We start from the raw sequence: 18,143 nt of genomic DNA on the forward strand, positions 1-18,143 counted from the left end.
CTACTAAAGCAAAGGTTGTTCTTTTTTCTCCACATCTTATCTGAGCTGCCACCAGAGGGTGCAGCCCAATTCATGGTGGTTCTTCCTCATTCAAATAATCTGACCAAGAAAATCCTTCACCAGAGTACACAAAGATTTTTGACTTACATGATTGCACATGCTGTCAAGTCAACAGCAATAATGAACCATCACAAGCCCATGACTTATCAAGCTGGCACTTAGACACATCACCTTACGTCATGCTTAACTTCCAAATGAAAAGAAGAAAATGTTCATAAGTCTGTCTAACATAACAGCTATCCCACAGACAATAACAAACAGCATTTATATTTTGTAGTACATAGCTAATTCCCTTGAGGAATATTTAGCCGTCTATTATCTCATAAATTAATTATGATAACACCAATTTATGTTTTACCACTGATATCATCTCAGTCAATATAGGAAAACTCAGATCTTAGCTTAATGCCTGTATGTGTAAGTAGAATCATGTTAATAAAAAATAGGACAGAAATACTTTTTTTCAAATAAATAATTATTTCTACAAGTGGCAATGTGTTCTTAGCTGGCATTTATGAATATATTTCTATACTTTCCATTCTGTATTTCCTCCACCTTTACGAACTACTTCAGCAAGTGTTGGTTCTTTTACTAGAAGGGTGTGCTGCTATACTTTCATCCCTGAAGGGTCTCTGCTCTTTGTTATTCTGCCTCAGTTAAGAGTTGTTTCCTTTTCCCATTTATCAATCACAAAGGTATGATAATATCAAGAGATGTTCTAAATTGGCACCTGCATTCCAGATCTAATCTTCTCTATTGCTTTTCCATGTAGAGAAGCAGTCCAGTTTCCCCCTAAGAGTTTAGATCAATTACCCCTCTTAACACTGTTATTCCTTTACAGCCTGTTGACATAATGACATCAGAAGCCAGAAGTTGTTGGAGGGGAGTCTTAGCTTCCAGGACAATAGAACTGTTCTGTACCTTAACCAAAAGACTGTTATTTTGTTTTCCTGGATTCAAATCATATGGGCCAGGAAAACATGTGCTCAGGAAGATACAAAGCAAAGCTTTTTATATTGGATATCTTGGGCTAATAGTAAGTGAAAACCTGACCATCTCTACACTTTAAACTCTGGGACGTTGAGTCCTGCATATGTGAAACAGAACCCGTACACAGCCTTCTGAGGAACTCTGCCAGGCCTCCATACCCCTAGGGAATACTACCACCCATTTGGTCTGTAACTGTGTCATTAATAAGCCACTCCACTGTTTTCTCAAGCAAGCTCTCAGAGTCGTGGGAAATGTACTAAAATCAGTAAATTTTATGAACATGGCCTCACTGCTGCACGTCTTTGGCTGTGAAGTGAATTCCTTGGTTTGAAATGGTGTTGTGTGCAGCTCCGTGATGGTGACAAAAGCATTCGGAAAGCCTGAGGGTGGTTATTTCGGCAGAAGCATTCCATGGAGGAAAGTCAAGTCTGAAAGCAGAGTAGGTGTCTATTCCAGTAAGGGCATCCCAATGCTGTTTTTACAATAGAAATGGCTGAGTGTGTACCACCTACAACCAGGCTGCTGACTGGTTACCACAGAAGATGGTTCCATCTTGGGAGCTTAGTGGTGTTGCCATTTCACTTCTGCTGAGTGAAATGGCATTTCTGGCCATTTCACTCAGCAGAAGATGTACCAGTTCAGGCTTGGTGAAAGAAAGTCCATTTTGTAAAGATATAGTCTCTAAATATGCCAGCATCACCATTTTGTTCTTAGGTCCACTTAGCAACAATAAGAATGGCCAAAGAAAGAGTCTGGCTACCCATAAAGGCTATGAATGTGGATGGATAGGCAGGGGAATGGGAAAGGGCATTGAGTAGGGGAGGATTAAGCCAAAATAATATAGTAAAATGACAAGTAAATCTGTTAGCTTGCATTTTAAGTAAAATAAAGCAATTAAAATTTACCACAAGAAAGATAATTAACTATTGAGGTTGCTTGGAGTTAAGAAACTCTCTGGAATCAAAGGGAGGGACCTTACATGAAATGGCCAACAGTGAGGAGAGGGAACTTGTAGAGCCCACCTCCAGTAGAAAGACAGGGCATCAAGTAGAGTGACAGGGTTGCCAACCTACAGTTAAAAACTCTGACCCAGAATTTGACCTGTCTAAAAGTACTGCAGGGACAAAAATTGAGAAGAGACTGAGGGAAAAGAGGGAAAAGAGGTCCAGTGACTGATCCAAACTGGGATCCATCTCAAGAGAAGGCTTCAATGTCTGACACTATTAGCAGTCCAGTCAATATATTCATAAAATAATTGAAGCAATACTTTTCAAAATAGTGATACAAATGTCAATTAAATCTATGATAACATTTTAAACATCTTTTCAAGAGAAATTACATTGAGATCTATTATAGGAGCCCAGTCGGAATACGTATCAGGTGAAAAAAAAATAAATTCTGTAAGAAATGTAGAGGAAACTTATTTATACACCTCAGGGAGGTGTCTGTCAATGGAAAACAAAAAGAAAATCATAACAATAAAGAAAAACAAAACCAAACTGTTTCCATGAAAATGGACAGCTTTGGAAATCATAATGTTAAGCAAAATGAGCCAGACTTATAAAGACTAGTGTAGAGTGGTGCGACCTGACCGGTCTCAGACTGTAGGAGGCTGCAGCTCTTAGCTTGCAGTAGATGGGGCAGGATGCTCACAGTGCAGGGCCAGATGATTCATGCAGAAGCCATGTGGAGAACCAAGGGGAAGCTAACACATGGGACAGTCATTTACCAGCCAAGCCATCTTAGTGTTTGGCCTCACAAACTACTTACTTTCCCAAATAAGCATAAGAAGAAAAAAAGACTGAAAGCCATTACAAGAAGATAAAGCTGAAATACAACATGCTGAAGGATTTCTTATCAAACCAGAATTCCAAGTAGCTCAATTGGACACTTCTCAGTGGCCCTTATTACTAAAGAATTTTGATAAGTTAATGTAAGGTCAGTTTGTTATATACTTATTCCTTGTGGCTCAAATCCTCTAAAGAGGGAAAGTCACAGGTTTCTTTAATCTTGACAAGCTCTCTAACCCCTCCTCCCATGATGTAGTAGCCTGGATCCGATGAATACTTTGGGTAAAGAAGACAGGCCACGGTGGCACACTGGATCCCAAAGTTACTGGTTGTTTAATTGTGTTCATTGAACAAGCCATTCACTTGTTGAAATCACAACAGTGTGCAGGCAGAGAGTATGTTGGAATTGTCCTGCTGCACAATGCTATTGAAGTAGGTACTCAGTTTTCTCGGGCCCTAGACTGACAGGTGCCCTGTTACAATAACCCCCCCACCTATTGCTGCTATAAAGAGACAGCTATCTAGGAGAGCAAAATGGTAGAATATGAACCTGAAAGAAGATTTGGAATCTTTTCGGTGAGCTGTGAGGCTGTCACCTACATTCGAACTCTATGTTTATACCTTGTTTTGCTACTGGAAGTTGATGGTCAGATGCAGGAACTTTGGAGAGTGCATTCTGAAGTCCTGAGTGAAAAGGACCATATGGTGACAATTCGTGATATACTTGATGCTCAGTGGCTGTATGATAACCATCAGGAAGAGAATTACTTTCGGGGAATATTGTTTACCCATTGGAAAAGCCATTGATATCTCATACACGTTTGGTTATGAAAGACAGTGCAGTGAATATAAACTGCTATGGGACCAAGATCATGCATCCTTGTGTTCTTCAATATGAGGTCATGGCATTGGGGTCAACCAGGAGATTGTGGTCACTACCACTTACGGGAAGGTATCTGCAGGGCTACTGTATTGATGATTACAGTAGTGATTTCTACCTGTGACCATGGTATAGTAGCCAAGATTAAAAAGGGGTGATCATGGGAAGAGACTCTTATCCTCACAAGTGGAGTTTAGGTCCAAAGACAGCTCAGAGGATGATGATGAAGCAGGCCCTTCTAGACAAGTGTGGCAACCGCACAGATGATGCCCCTGCCACCTGGAAGTAGGAGTACCATGACTATAGAAATTCTGGCAAGAAAGCACCGGTTACTGAAGCAGTACAAGCACCTCAGCAGCCAAAGCAGTGAAACCCATATAAAGGAAGCAGGATAGTGAGAGTCGAAGTGATGAGACCCCAGCAGGGATTTCCCAGCTGAAAAACAGAAGAACGAGAAGGATTAAAAAGCCCAAAACTGTGTTAGAAAGTGGGAGCAAGGCTAGAGATGGGGATGGTGACACCACCAAAAAGAAAAAGTAGAAGAAAGTAAGCGTGGTGGAAGAGATGTCTGAATAGTAAAAGCCACTTCTTGAAGTATTAAGTCCAGCTGGGAGGAGAAATGAAAGCCCTATTGAAAAAACTTACTCTTTGTTGAGGGAGGAGAACAGAGGTCCCAAACGGAGTAGAAAGTTCTGATACACTAGCTACTACTTGTGACCTCAGTGGTCAGCTGGTGTGGCTATCTCATCCTGTCCTGTTAGCTGGTGTGGCTATCTCATCCTGTCCTGTTAGCTGGTGTGGCTATCTCATCCTGTCCTGTCCTGTCCTGTCCTGTTTCAAGGGTATGAGAGATAAAATCAGTTTGGTTTTTGTTTTGTTTTGTTTTGTTTTGTTTTGTTTTGTTATGTTTTGTTTGCCACCAACTTTTCTGCTTGCTTAAGGAACCGTTAGACATGGCACTGTCTAGTCACTGTCTGCAGCCATTTACTAATGACCATTTTAAACAATGCCTTCGATAGTCCTATCCTAATTTGCTTTGAAAAACTGTTTATAAAAATTAAATCTGCCAGATAAAATGGTTTTAGAACCTTCTGCAAGTAAAAAACGAATGTAACTGAATTATGTTCACTGGGAAAGTCTTATCTCCATTGTCTCATGAGAAGTGCTCTATTCTGGTATCAGGTAGGGACCTTGCTGGCCTGGTGGTATCCATGGAGTTTAGGCTAGTATTCTGTGAATTGTTGTATACAACAGGATATAACCAACTCCACCCGGCTACTTATGTTTGTTGTGGAAGCCAAAGCATTCCTATACTGTCCTGTTTTAATTTGTGTTTTCTTTCTTTCTTTTCTTTTAATTCTTTGTTATTAGATATTTTCTTCATTTGCATTTCAAATGCTATCCCCAAAGCCCCCTATACCTTCCCCTGCCCTGCTCCCCAACCCACCCACTACTGCTTCCTGGCCCTGGCAATCCCCTATACTGGGGCATATGATCTTCACAATACCAAGGGCCTCTCCTCCCATTGATGGCTGACTAGGCCATCTTCTGCTATATATGCAACTATTGACACAACTCTGGGGGTACTGGTTAGTTCATATTGTTGTTCCTCCTATAGGGTTGCAGACCCCTTTAGCTCCTTGGGTACTTTCTCTAGCTCCTTCATTAGGGGCCCTGTGTTCCATCCAGTAGATGACTGTGATCATCCACTTCTGTATTTGCCAGGCACTGGCATAGCCTCACAGGGGACAGCTATATCAGGGTCAGCAAAATCTTTCTGGCATATGCAATAGTGTCTGGGTTTGGTGGTTGTATATGGGATGGATCCCCGAATGGGGTAGTCTCTAGATGCTTAGCTCCTTCTTAGAATGGGGAACAAAATACCCATGGAAGAGTTACAGAGACAAAGTTCAGAGTTCTTTTGAAGGATGGAAATGTTCATTACTGGGAGAATGCAAATTGTAGCTTTTAAACGTATTCCTGTTAGATTTACTAATTGATAATAATCTTGAACTGGCAGAGCAAAATTGAGAATATTTTTATTAAAAACCCGGGGATCATGTCTCAGCAAATCGTATATATTTACTCCCATATGTCAGAAAAGAAAAGATGAATATAGTGAATGGAACTATTTGGAAGGGGATAGATTTTCACCAAGGCTAACTACCTACCTACCTACCTAAACTAACTAACTAACTAACTAACTAACTAACATGTTCTATAAATATATGAAAATCTCACAGTGAAGCACATTTTTGTACAATTAATATAGTAATTAGAAACTTCTCTGGTAGAGGGAAAAGCAAGATTTTAAACTTCTGTGGACTTGTGGCTTTTAAAGTTTTTTTTTCCTTATTCATTTCTAGCCTTACTGGTTTGTTCTTAGGAAAAAAAAATATTCAAACTGATTAAAAGTTTTAAAGTGTATGTTAAAATTTGTTTCATGCTAATCTTTTGATCTATTCCAGAGACACTTCGAGACAGGGGCTGAACCTGAGTTTTGCCAGGTGTGAAACAGATTATCCCTCATGCTTTTAGGTCTAGGGTAGAATTTGTTTTCGTTCTTTGCTGATTTTACCCTGACAGTTTGTCCATTGTTGATAGTGCAGTATTATAGGCCTCAGCTACTGTGCTGGAGTGTCTCTCCTCTAAGTATTTGACACGTGTTTTATATATTAGAATGCTGTGATATTAAATGCATATATACTTACATTTGTATATAATTTTATTTCTCTTGAATAATATCAGTACATAGTAATATTGTGTTTTTATTCTACCCATTAACTTTCAGTACATACAGGTGCAGAAAACTTACAAGCAACGTTTATTTATTTTTTTAAATGACTTGAATTCTGTGCAGTTACATTCACTGTAATTAGTGGTTGCTATGGTTGCACTAAACCCACTGACAGTATCTTCTACAGTTCTGTTGTAGCTCTTTTTCTCTCCAAATTTTATACTTTCTTTTGATAATTATATCATTTGTTATGTTATTAGTACATTTTGAATTTCTTCTTATTATAGTTGGTTTCTTCATCACCAATCCTTTTTAGTTTTCATATGGTATATTCAAATATCTTCTGATAATAAAAGCTAATTCTGATCTTTTAAAAAAAAAAATTTGAGACAGGATCTTTTGTAACCCAGGTTGAGTTTGAACTCACTGGTAGCTTAGGGTAACCTTGAACTCCTGTTTTCTTGCTTTTACCTTCAAAGTTGTAGAATTGCAGACATGTGAATATACACTTGGTTTTATATGGTATCAAAAACTGAGAGATTTGTATGTGTCAGCCAAGCATTTTATTAACTGGGCTATTCCAGATCATATCTCTAAAATTAGCACAACTCTGGGTTAGGACCATGATTTAAATTTTGATGGAGTGGCAATTATTTCTAAGGTCTCCTACTAATCTGTTACCTGGGCTTGAGATACAGTTGGTAAAGACAGCCTCATCCCTTGGCAACTTGGGTTGAGGCTAAGCTGTACTGTGGGCAACTCTGACAGTCTTAAGATCTTATACAGTTTGGGTGGTGCCAAGGCCTATACTTCAGGAGTAGTGCTACGGTTGGCAATATGAGTCTTTCTCAGCTTGATGCAGACTGCAGGTGCTGAGGCTACTCCATAGCTCCATCTTTGCACACTAGACTGATGAAATATGCAGCCTAAGATTGTGGATAAGTAATGGAGATAGTCATTTGATTATAGATAAGCTGGGTAACATTTAAGCCAAATAACTTCAGGGACATGTACAGTCTTAGAAGAAATGCTTAGAGGTTTAGGGGTTCTATCTGTAGATGCTTATCTATATATACATGGTGGTGTTCTGGTTAAGTTTTTGTTATCCTGACATGAGCTAGAGTTATCCAGGAGAAACCTGGAATGAGAAAAGTTCCTCCGTCAGACTTCATGTAGGCAACTGTGTGGAAGCATTTCTTGATTAATGATTATTTAATTTATTTATGTCAGTGTCCTCTGTGCCACTCCTGAGCATGTGGGTTGCATAAGAAATTAGCTGAGCAGGCCATGGAGAGCAAGTCAATAGGCAGTGGTCCTCATGGCTTCTGCTTAAAATTCACGTCTCCAGGTTCCTCCCTTGAGTTCCTGTCCTGACTTCACTCAGTGATAAACTGTGATGTAGATATATAAATCAAAGAAATCCCTTCTCAAGTTGCATTTGGTCACAGTGTTTATTATGGTGACAGGAAGAAAACATGAATAGGTGTCTTTAGTACCTACAAAATAGTTGGCTTTATTTACTGCAGCATACAGTGTACTGGACTGTAAGATGGTCACTAGGAGAGTCAGTTCTGTTCTCTACTCCATTGCCAAGTTTGGAAGAATGGTGATAGAGCCAGTCAACCTTCTGACTTTATGAACTTCCAGTGACTCAATCAACAGGTACACAGCTCCTATTTTGGGTCATGAAGTTTTGTCTACTACTACTCTCGTTTTCACTATAATAGGTCTAGTACTGTTTTCAAACCTGATACCACAACTCAATTCTATTTCCCTCCACAAAAAACAAACAAACAAACAAAACTGTGCTTTCAGAGAAAATGCTTGGATTATGCAGGGGCGTCTGTTGCCATTGCTTTTCTTACTGCCTTCTTCAATGTGCCTTTCATTCTTACTAAAAGTGTGAACTTCTCTTCTCACTTATTTTCTTAGGTCTGTTCTGGGAGATTTATTTTAATGTCTTGAACTTGAAGTGTCTTTGGAAACACGCCATTACAGTAGATTCTACCTGCTTGTTCACCAGCTAATCTCTGCTACTGAGTAGGCTATTGCCCTTGCCATTGTTGTTGCTACATTTTCTTATCATGCTGAATGTTGAAAGTCATGACAAACAGATTAGTGTGCACTGTACGCTATTTGTCTTTCACAAATTTTGTTGAGATCACCAGAAGACAGACTTATCAGAGTATATGTGGCATTTTGAGATAGATAGATAGATAGATAGATAGATAGATAGATAGATAGATAGATAGATAGATAGATAGATGATAAAACTTCCTCATTGGCTCTCCTGTTTCTTTTTTAAATCTTATTTATTACATTTATTCCCTTGACTGTCTGTTAATGTTAACAGCTGGCGAGTGAAATTCCCAGACCAACAGCTGAAGATCATTTTTCAATTCTCTTTTTAGTTTATGTATATCCACCAGTGCTACAAATGAACATTTTTTACCATTCCTAAATGACAAACATCTATTCTCAAATACAACTAATAATATTCCTTGGAGAATTGTCAAAAATTTTCATTCATGATTTAATTAGTTCTCAAATGACTTGAGTGTGTCATACAAACTGAATAACTGAGTTTTTAAAATATTTTTTAAAGTCAGCATAATTTGGTATATAGGGTAATAAAATAAATAATAAAACATTATAGCCTCCTCTTTGTTATGGAAAACCCTGTCAAGTACAAATAATAGTCATAGATAAACATTTATAGTTTTAAGTGTTTTAAAGAGTTCATTATCCAGTTTCTTTAGAAGTATCAAGTGATAAAGTAACCAGTAGTCAGACAAACTTTTTCTGTGATATCTTGATCGACACATATTTAGATTACTAAATTGTGCTATTGTGTCTATACTCAGATTTATTCTACAGTTAGAAGTATGTTATGAAAGCCACGTCCATCACTGAAAAAAAAAGAATACTGAAATACTTAACTTGAAGAAGATATGTGATAGAACTGTTGATTATTTTACCTGCTTAAAATGTTTGTATGCAGATTAGAGAGACGTTCAACAGCTTACCAATCAAGGGTTGCAACCTTGGCCATGTCAATCCATAGCTGTATGAAACTTGAGCAAGACACTTAACTTTCTACCTGGAACTTTTAGGAACTTCATGAGTTAATAAAGATTTAAAATGAATCATACAGGCAAATAACAGGCACAGTGTCTGGCTCATAGCAACCTGCTAAAATGTGTCTCTCTATCAGTGAGCAGGAAATATGACAGCAGATTTTAGCTTACCACATGCTCATACTGAAAAGTGAAGTTTGTATTTATGTAATTTGAAAGCTAAGTCTCAAGAAATTTCTATTGATAAAGTTCAAGAAAAACATCTTCACAACTTTTCGATGTTTTGAGGGCATTTGGGAGTTGTGCTGTAATATAAAAGGTTTGCTATATTTCCCCAAGTTCACATTTTATTGGAAGGAATAAATGGATGAGATTTCCTTTTCCTTTGAATTCCTCACGCATTACAAGTGTTCTCTAGAGGCCCATGCCTCCTCTGGACACAACCTGTTTGTTCAGGGTTTGAATTTGATCATTTAAATGACTTACAGTTCTCACCACATTTACTCTTTTGAGAGGAACTGCATTTTCTAGGGAACCCTTTATCCCCAGTAGTAAATGTCTTGATATCTTCTAGAACCTCTGTGTTTTAATTTGAAAGGACTGATGGAGAAAGAGCAAAAAGAAAAAAAAAAAAATCAAAAAGGCTGTAAATGTGTGACGTGTGACGAGAAACAATTTCCACCACTGTCCTTCAGCACCTGAAAGTGTGCATTAGAAATCACCTGACGGGGGAGTCGGGAGAGTCAACGACTCTTAAGAAAATCTGATAGTAATGCTTCTTCCTTTCTTCATTTCTTCATGTGCACACGAGAATGTGTACATATCCCAGGCAAGGAGAACGTCCAGTGCTGTATTTAAAGGATGAGATGCCATTTACAGAGACCCTTTGAGCAGTTAAACCCTGATGTGGAAGATGTGTGAGAGTATGGAAGATCAGTGGAAGGAAGCAACAGAATAAAAGTTGTTATGGCAATCGCAAGTGTGAGTTATGCCGATGTCTTCGTCATGTTCAACAGTGTTCCCAGCCCATTTCCACGGTAGTTTCCTGGGTCATTGTGTCTGTGTTATGGCTCTTCTCACAACCACTATGCATGAACTCTTCATTGCTTCATGAGGAAAAACAGTATTTCATTCCAGTTAAATGCTACAAAAAGGGCAATTAACCTATTTTTTTTTTCCTGCTTGAGAATCACATCGTATCACATATTAAAATATTTAACTAGGGTGCCAGGGAGAATCATTAAACCCTCATCTGTAGGGAATGGTAAGTAGTGGTGTGAAACACCATTACAGCACTCATTTATTCTGGCCTCAATGATTCTTTCAAATCATCAATTCCTGATTAATGTCATCATTGCTAGTACCAGGAAAAGTATTCATTTTCCTCTTCAGAATTCATTTTGTTATTTCATTTTCAGCTATTTTATTTACTGTTGCATTCTGTGATACATTGTTTTCATTGCCTCAATAATTAATGGTACTCAGGGCCAGGTGGCACACAACTTTAACCCCAGCACCCTAGAGGCAGAGGCAGAGAGAACCCTGAATACAAAGTGAGCCGATTCTACAAAGCAAGTTCCAAGATAGCCAGGGATATGCAGAGAACCCTGTGGTGAAAAATCAAAACAACAACAACAACAGCAACAACAAAATGATGATTTACTATATGTTGGAACCTGATAAAGCTTCAATAACTTGGATCCACTTGGTAAACACAAATCCTATGGAAAGAAAATGCTATTTAGTACTTATGGGAGAATTTCTCAATCAGTTCTTAAAGATAATTAACACCAGATTCCATCTAGAAGTACACATTGCCTTAACAAGTAACCAAATCAAGTTATAGAAATGCCAAAAATTGTTCCTGCCTTGATTTAAAAAAAAACATATATCATCTACTTATTTGTGTATTATCTAAATATTATATTGGCAGAGTTGGGTAGTAGCAGGAACTTCATGTATACAAAGCCCAATATATTTAACTTTTGACCATGTGTAGAGTTTCTCATTATTGTCTGACAGATTTCTGTTAAAAGAGAATATTCTCTAGAATATCTTGAGACCCCTTTGCTCATACTGGGCAGCCTTAACATGATGGGAGGTACCTAATCTCATTGTAATTTCTTATGTCATATTTGGTTGATACCCCTGATAGGCCTGCTTTTTTCTAAAGGGAAATGGAGGAGGGGTGCATCTGGGAGAAAATGGGAGGTTGCAGGTGTGGGACTGAGAGTAGTGAAGAGAGGGAAAATTGTAGCCAGGATGTAATATGTCAGAGAAGAATAAATAAAAAAGAAAATATTCACAGACAATAAGTTGCTTGCAGACCACTATGCTAGTTACTTTATCACAGCTGAGACAAAGCAACTTGAAAGAAGAAGTTTGCCTCACAATTTCCTAATAGTCAATCATGGCAGGAAATTCGGGAAGGAAAGAGATTGAGCTAGCCTGGTAACATCTGCAACAAGGAAGCTCACTTTTATTTTTCCCTCTCCTTCAGTCTAAGAACCCAGCCCATGCTATGGTGTTGCATACAGTTAGGTTGGATCTACCAGCTTCAATGACCCCAGTATAAAAGTTACTTCACATATGCTAAGAAGTTTTGTTTCCATTACGATTCTAAATCTTATCACACTGGCAAGATTAACCATCATCACAACTCCACCACTTATCAAGTCGATATGCAAAGATATCTCCATATGTCAGGCTAAATTTCCAAATGAAGACAATAGCATACTGATAATTATACTGAATACAATATAACTATTCCATGAACAATTGAAAAAATGCATTAATTACTTTTCCTCAAAATAGATGCAAAAGTAGCTCTATTTTTGCTTTACCACTTAAATGTGATTATGTAGATTTAGCAACCACTAACTATGGATATCATCTAAATTGGTGCTGTATTATGTGGTAAAGAAAGAGAATAGTGAGATGAGTGAGCTGACAAAGGCTCATGTCTGTTGACCTGTGTTTGATTCCTGGGACCTACATAGAGGGAGGAGAAAACTAATTCTGATCCCCACATGTGTGCCATGGTACATGTGTTTCCCTTGAAAAACATAAATAAATGTAGTAATTAAAGAATAGAAGGAATACAAACCTAAACACATTATGTATGTATATATATATACATACATATATATGTATATATATACATATATATAATTTTATCTTATTTAATTTTAAATAAACACCAGTTTTAGACAATTGTTAAGAGCTAATACCACTAAACCCACTCCCTTCCATCCTTCCAGCTCTTAGAGAGTCTCCTTCTTCCAACTCCTTCCATGACCACATTCTCCAATTTAGAAACTACTTCTTCCTATAATTGCATATTGATATATATGTGTGTGTGTTTGTGTGTGTGTGTGTGTGTGTGTGTGTGTGTGTGTGTAGATTATGTGAATATAAACTGCTGAGTTCATTTTTTTTGTTGTTGTTTGTGTGTATATGGTTTCAGGGCCGATCACTCTGCATTGGACAACTAAATAAAGGACAAATTCCTAGGTAAGTGACTCTTCTCCCAGGAGTCAACAGTTGCCAGTAGTTCTTGTCCAGGAATGGAACCCCTTGAGACATCACCATTGTTTGTGCCTTGTTTGTTCAGTCATTTCAGTGAGAGATTGTTTCATCGCAGGCTTCCTGGTATTCCAGCTCTTAAGATATTTCTGCCTTCACTTTTGTGCTATTCTCTGAACCACAAATGAAGGAGTTGTGGTGTGAATGTATCCTTTGGGGCTGAATTCTCCACAATCCGTTGATCTCTACATTGTGTCTACTTGTGGTTTTCTGTAGTAGTCTCTATATGCAATAAAGAGAGGCTTCTCTGATGAAGAGTGATAGCTACACTTTTCTATGTGTATAAGGGTACGATTTAGAATGTATTCAGAAATAATTGCTTAACTAGCAAAGTGGCAATCATAGATTCTCTTCTAAAATCCACAGCATCACTAGCCTCAGGAGGTTGGTTAGAATGTCATTACCAAGCTTTTTTTTCTTTCTTGTTGAGTTGCCTTAAATCCAATTAGATAGCTGTTGGTTACTTCTCAGATATGGGTGCCAGTATTGTACCTTTAGAGATATCTTGCCATGTTGACAATTGTTATGATTTTTAGACAATATTTCTGGATAGGACTACTGATTTCTTCCCTCCACTGGAAGATCCCATGGTACTTTTTGGAGGTCCCTTTATACTTTCCTGTTTTCTGCAATTACTCCATATTCTATACTTAATTCTAAAGACTTGAATCTAGGAATCACAGCCAAGAGATAGTTCCCTTAGTAGCTCCAGTCAACATAAGCTTTTCTAGGTCCATTTATTTACCTAAAAATTTCTCTCTCTCTCTCTCTCTCTCTCTCTCTCTCTCTCTCTTTTTTTTTATAATAGAATAACATTCTACTGCATATGTACCACATTCCATTTTACATTTATCTCTTAAAGGTCTTTTAGGTTGTTCCCTTTTTTTTAGATATTGTGAATTATGTGGCAATGAACATTACTGAGCAAGCATTTGTGTAGTACGATGTTGAGTCTTTTAGGCATTTGCCAAGGAGTGGCATAGTTAGGTAATACAGTAAATTTATTTTTAACTTCCTGGGGATTTTCCACATTGATTTTTCATGGTACCTGCACCAATTTGTGTTCCCATCAATAGTGAATGGGAACACCCCTTTACCTACAATCTCAGTACTTTTTGGTTTTTTTATGCAGTTTTATACAGCATACATTTGTGATCACATTTATTCCTCCTTACCGCCTCTCATCCCTGACCACTTCTGTGAACCCTGGTCTTTCCCATTGGTCTTTCTCCATACTACATCCATTTTTCTTTGACTAATAGATTTTAATTGGGGTTACATGTAAGAGTATAAGAAATGAATTATTTAGTAGAATGTAACCAACTTAACCAATAGCTACATCATGAAAGTACTTCAGTGAGGGCAAAGATCATGCCTACCACCATACCCTTAATTCTTGATGGAATGTTGAAGAGCCAAATTTTTAGCAGTCCACGTGGAAATAGCCACAGCTGCTACGTTTCGCTGATACCTGCACAACACTGCTTTATCACATTCCTTGTTTTGCAGCTCATATATATATATATTTTTTTTCTGCCAACATTTTTTTATAGAGTTCCTTGGGTCTTGAAAGGAGTTATATAGATGTTCCATTTAGAGTTAGTTGGGAACATTCACTAATTCTCAGAATTTTAATCAGTTACAGGCAACTATATTAACCTTCACCAACTGGGGAAAATAAAATCTCTCTCAGAGGCTAAGATCAGCCCAAGATATGGCTACAAGCATGAACATTTCAAAGATATGGTAGCTATACTTCCATCTATCCAAACATTAGTAGTAAGACTCGACTCCCTATATTCTGTGATTTGTAGCCACAGAAATTGGGTTTGGTTAACAGTAACAGAAATATATTTCTTCCTATGAAGTAACCCTTACAAGAAAGTGGTAGATTATTCCACACATATTCCTGCCATTCTTGTACCTGTGGGAATTTCTTTCATAGCATCATGTCATCATAACATACCTCATCAATATCTAGGTACGTATGATGAGTTTTCTCCCATAGTAGCCTACGAAGCAACTTCTGAAATGATGAACCTTCCAATAATTGAGTTTGCATCTCAATCCCAGTTTCCTTTACCTTTATCCCATGCCCAAAATTTCTTGTGAATTCACCAACACATCTTTACTATTTAATTCTGATGGGTATGACTCTGGGAGGTTCCTGTCGGAGAAGAATGCACAAGCAGTATCTTACATTTAGGAATGAGATTTTTACATTAAAACCTGTGACTCTTGGTGACAGCATTATGCTCCTTTGCAGTTTATCTCCAGTCAAACTCTTTAAAAAATTTATTATGGGTTTTATTCATATAATAATTGGTTTTGATGTGGATTTTTTCATAAATCCCCCTCTCACCTGTCCACAATTCCCTGTTCTATCAGTATTAAAACCTTTCTTTTTTAATTAATAAATTATTCTATTTATTTACATCCATAATGTTGCCCCCTTCCAGTACCATCTTTCAGAGTTCTTTCCCTTATGCCCCCTTCCCTTGGCCTCTGAGAGGGTGCCCCTTCTCCGGGTTTCCCTCACCCTGAGATGTCAAGTCTCTACAGGATTAGGGACATCCTTTCCCACTGAGGCCAGACAAGGTAGCCCTATGCTATATATGTGCTGGGAGCCTCAGATAATCATATGTATGCTTCTTGGTTGGTGGCTCAGTCTCTGGGAGCTCCTAGGGTCCCAGGTTAGTTGACACTGTTGGTCTTCCTATGGGCTTGCCATCCCATTCAATTTCTTCAATTCTTTCCACAACTCTGCCATTGGGGTCCAATACCAGGCTGTATCTGCATCTGTCTCAGTCAGCTGCTGAAGAACCTCTCAGAGTACAGGCCATACTAGGCTGTTGTCTGAAAACACAACAAAGGACCAATAATAGTGTCAGGGATTGGTGCTTGCCCATGCAATCAATCCTAAGTTGGAGTGGTCATTGGTCTGCCAATTCTTCAGTCTCTGCTCCATCTTTGTTACTGCATTTCCTTTAGATAGGAGCAAGTTTGGGTCAAAAGCTTTGTATGTGGTTTGGTGTCTCCAGCCCTCCACTGAGGGTTGTCTGACTGCTAGAGGTTGTCTTTTCAGGATCCATATCCCCACTGTTGGGAATTTTCTGGATAAGGTCACCCACATTGAGTCCTGGGAGTCTCTCCCATCCCAGGTCTCTGGTACTTTCTAGAAGTTTCCCCTGCCTCCCATCCCCAGCAGCTGCATATTTCCATTCATTCTCCTAGCATTCTGGGATTCTCTCCTGTCTCTTCCAATGCCTGATCCTGCCCCTCCCTTCCCCTCTGCCTCCCTTCTCCTATCCAGCTCCATTCCTCTGCATGCTTACTTGGGCCTTCCTTCTTGTTTAACTTCTTAGGGTCTGTGGAGTGTATCATGGGTAATCTGTACATTTTGGCTAATTTCGTCCACTTATCAATAATAAGTAAGTAAATAATGTGCATGTATTTTAGGGTCTGGGTTACCTCACTCTGAATGATATTTTCTATTTCCATCCACTTGTCTACAAAATTCACGATGTCCTTGTTTTTAATAGCTGAACAGTATACAATTGTGTAAATGTATCACATCTTATATATCCATTCTTCAGTTGAGAGGCATCTGGGTTGATTCCAGTTTCTGGCTATTATGAACAAGGCTGATATAAACATGTGGAGTACGTGTCCTTGTGATATGGTGGGGCATCTTTTGGGTATATACTCAGGAATGGTATAGCTGGTTCTTCAGGTTGATTTATTTCCAATATTCCGAAGGACAGATTGAATTCCATAGTGGTTATCAATTTTCAGTCCTACCAACTAGGGAGGAGTGTTCCTGTTTCCCCACATCCTTCCTTCCCACCATGTGCTGTACCATGTGTTTTTGATCTTAGCCATTCCGATTGGTATAAGGTGGATTCTCAGGGTCATTTTGACTTGCATTTCCCTGATGAATAAGGATACTGAACATTTCCTTAAGTGCTTCTCTGCCACTTGAGAGTCTTTTGTTTTTAATTCTGCCTAGCTCCGTTAAAAGCAGCCTTCCTCCTCTAAAATTCCGACTTCCCTCCTCAGCTCAACATTGGCTAGTTTGTATTTCATTTTTAAAGTACTACATAATTTTTGTACATCTTTTCCTTTCATTCACTATAGAGTTAGTCCTCAAGAGTATTATATGAAGCAATGGGTTGCTTTTACCAACCTGTAGAATTGAACACTATAAAACTAATATAATCTGTTACGTGCTTTCTCTTGACTATTGAAAACACATATTTAAGTTTTTACAGTTTTGTTGACTATACACAGTTTTGTTTCCTTCTATATAAGCATTTGGTAAATTTTGGGTGGGTTATTTTTGGTATGTATCACGACTTTAATTTTTGGGTCATAGTACTGTGTGATATCTGTGTTTGCACATCTGTGTGCATGTGTGTTCATTTGTGCTTATGCTTATGTGTGTGCACAGGTGTGCATATGAATGTAGGTGTGCATGGTGTGTGTGTTCTTATGTGTAGGCATTCAATAAGTACCACCAAAGTGATTTTCCTGGTGAATGAACCAATTAATTTTTTCTATAAGTGTTACATGAAACATGTTGATATACACCCATGCAAAAATTCTATATTTAGCTTTTGTTCTGGTTTTAGTATTACAACCTTGCATTAATTTGTATTTTTCTTCATAATAAATAATATTGAGCACATTGTCATATTCTAGTATCCATTCTTTTGTTAAACATATTTGTCCATTAACTGTTTGTCTCTGTTGGATTCCATACATATAGAAATAAATACTATTTAGGGGAACTTTAGCTGTGCTAATGATTTGGAGTTAATAAATCCAACTTGAGGATGTGTTCAATATCCTTAGCCTTCAGGGAAATGCATATTACAACAATTTTGAGATTTAACCTCACCCCAGTCAGAATGATTATTACCAAGAAATCAAATGATAACAAATGCTATTAAGGATGTGAGAAAAAGAAGAACCTGTGTACTCTGATGGTGGAAGTGTAAAACAGTACAGACATTTTTAAATAG

The 18,143-nt window shown here is 38.0% G+C and overlaps 1 pseudogene; it reads left to right on the forward strand.

The window, feature by feature from the left end:
* Positions 1-2,723: 2,723 nt before the first annotated feature.
* On the forward strand, positions 2,724-4,296 carry LOC110317877 (annotated as a pseudogene).
* Positions 4,297-18,143: the final 13,847 nt, after the last annotated feature.

The sequence above is a fragment of the Mus pahari genome, chromosome 3, assembly GCF_900095145.1.
Source record: "Mus pahari chromosome 3, PAHARI_EIJ_v1.1, whole genome shotgun sequence".
Lineage (NCBI taxonomy): Eukaryota > Metazoa > Chordata > Mammalia > Rodentia > Muridae > Mus > Mus pahari.